Source organism: Procambarus clarkii, chromosome 51, assembly GCF_040958095.1.
Source record: "Procambarus clarkii isolate CNS0578487 chromosome 51, FALCON_Pclarkii_2.0, whole genome shotgun sequence".
Taxonomy (NCBI): Eukaryota; Metazoa; Arthropoda; class Malacostraca; order Decapoda; family Cambaridae; genus Procambarus; species Procambarus clarkii.
In genome coordinates this window covers 13188202-13190819 of record NC_091200.1, presented here as the reverse complement: position 1 = coordinate 13190819, position 2618 = coordinate 13188202, and the positions used below count along the sequence as shown (strand labels likewise).

At 46.3% G+C, this 2618-nt stretch overlaps 1 long non-coding RNA gene across 1 annotated transcript in view; it reads left to right on the top strand.

The window, feature by feature from the left end:
- The first annotated feature begins 1248 nt into the window (after positions 1-1248).
- The window catches only part of LOC123774646 (uncharacterized), a 2856-nt gene continuing 1486 nt past the window's right edge, over positions 1249-2618 (top strand). Inside the window, exons 1-2 of the long non-coding RNA XR_006774973.2 lie at positions 1249-1515; positions 1620-1815. This is a non-coding gene — a long non-coding RNA (uncharacterized lncRNA). The remainder of the gene's footprint in view (positions 1516-1619; positions 1816-2618) is intronic.

Here is a 2618-nt window from a genome sequence, read left to right as displayed (position 1 = left end):
AACGCAGCTTCTACTGTTGCGTCACTCGCTTCCTACAAACGCAGCTACTGTTGCGTCACTCGCTTCCTACAAACGCAGCTTCTACCGTTGCGTCACTCGCTTCCTACAAACGCAGCTACTGTTGCGTCACTCGCTTCCTACAAACGCAGCTTCTACTGTTGCGTCACTCGCTTCCTACAAACGCAGCTTCTACTGTTGCGTCACTCGCTTCCTACAAACGCAGCTTCTACTGTTGTGTCACTCGCCTCCTACAAACGCAGCTTCTACCGTTGCGTCACTCGCCTCCTACAAACGCAGCTTCTACTGTTGCGTCACTCGCCTCCTACAAACGCAGCTTCTACCATTGCGTCACTCGCCTCCTACAAACGCAGCTTCTACTGTTGCGTCACTCGCCTCCTACAAACGCAGCTTCTACCATTGCGTCACTCGCCTCCTACAAACGCAGCTTCTACTGTTGCGTCACTCGCCTCCTACAAACGCAGCTTCTACCATTGCGTCACTCGCCTCCTACAAACGCAGCTTCTACTGTTGCGTCACTCGCCTCCTACAAACGCAGCTTCTACCATTGCGTCACTCGCCTCCTACAAACGCAGCTTCTACTGTTGCGTCACTCGCCTCCTACAAACGCAGCTTCTACCATTGCGTCACTCGCCTCCTACAAACGCAGCTTCTACTGTTGCGTCACTCGCCTCCTGTAAGTGACCTGGGGTTACAGTGACCAGCTGCTACTCTCAGCTGACCTAGATATAACCTCCACGTGTTACCCTGACCGACCCCGGGCTTATTCTCACTCTTACTCTGACCACCTGCAGCTAATCCGGGCTTAATCTAGCCAGCTGTTATTCTCACCACCTGTATCTGGCCTGTGTTACCCCAGCTGTTGCTCCTCTCTCCTGAAGATAACCATGGAATACCTTTACCAGTTGAATCTATAAGAATATAATTGTTTTACTAAGCTTCTTTTTCCCAACCAATTACTTTAAAGGATAGCTGGTTTTCTCACCAGATGCATTTTTGTAACCCTTCCTCCTCCCACCCCCTTCCTTTCTCTCTCTCTCTCTCTCTCCAATCCCTTCCTGCTAGTCAGCTCATCTGGCTCTACCAACTGCGCCTCTTGTATTTATTCAACATATTGGTAAAACTCAACTCCAATCTTCTCACCGCCAGATTACAACTTAAATACTACTACCCTCTCAGCCCTTATTATCAAAACACTACACATACACAGCCTCTCTCACCCCTACCCACCTTCTGTATTATTGGCTCCGTGGATGAATACCCCCGCGGCCCTGTCTCCTCCTCCTCCACATAACACACCAGACATTCACCCTTGACGGCCCCGAGAGCGTCAGTGTGTCATCTCACTGAGCTCAGCGTCCTGCTCACACTCGCCACTCGGCTTTACCCTCCACTGATCACACCCCCCAGTGTGCCTCAGTGGGGTGTGTGATCACTCCTGTACCACTATCCTCTGAAATGATGGGGGAAGAGGACCTACTCTTCCTACTGTCTAGGGTAACTGTATAAATGACCAGGTGTTTGTTTAAAAACAAAACAAAAACAAATACTTTTTTTTTCTGCAGTCCATTATAAACTCCAGGAGCCATATTTTATTTTAGGTGTGGGACGACGTGGAGGTCTTCACATGATGGCCAACACCTCCACGGGGTGATGACACTGGGGTTTACCCAGGCGTCACACACTCTCGCTGTTATCGTCCACTACTTACAAACCTTCACGGGCTTCACACCACTGGATCTTTCCTAACAAAATACTGCCCTTCACGCCATCCCTACTTATCCTGATACCCTCAACGTAAGCAATTCCCAAACGACGTAAAATATGATCGTTAAATAACACTGTTACATAGTATTGTCGGACGAGTCACTATAGGATACCTTCTAAACCTCCTGAGTCATAATGTCTGCTGGCCTGATTGTGTCGAATACGTTATAAATGATATAAAGGAAATCGGGAAGATTTATAAACATGAACGATTGCTAGGGGGGAGGGGGGGGGGGGGGAAACAGTGCTGACAATCTTCTACCCGGCAGGTTGGTATGGTAGGCTGTTATTAACTGGTTCACTATGTGACCAGGAATCGTTGCCTCCGTGAATTAACCAATCACCGACGTCAAGCTGATTAGGCAATAATTACAAGAAGTCTTAAACTACGTCTACGCTCTCTCCGTGTCATGTGTTTCATTCTAGGAATCAAAGTTCTTACCGTATTTTGTGTAAAATTTGAATTTACAAATTCTTAAACTTTTTTTTTTGCAAGTACTACTAGTTTCATTATTAGATTTATACTGAATGCAACTTGGCGATCACTTGAAAATAACTCTTCACCCACCAATATAGTAATATTAACTCCCCATTAGTTGTTAGCATTAGATCTACGACATTTGCTTTCAGAGTAGATTTATTTGCCGCTTGAATAAGCAAACTTTCCAATAAAGTACGGTACAAACTTTGTCATAAAGTTATAGTGACTCGCCATATTTGAACACTGACAAATTAAAATCCCAACTATAATGACTTCACATTCACTCCACATTTCTGCTATTTGGTCATATACATACATATTGATATGGAACGGTTGTGCGGGCGCCCCGACA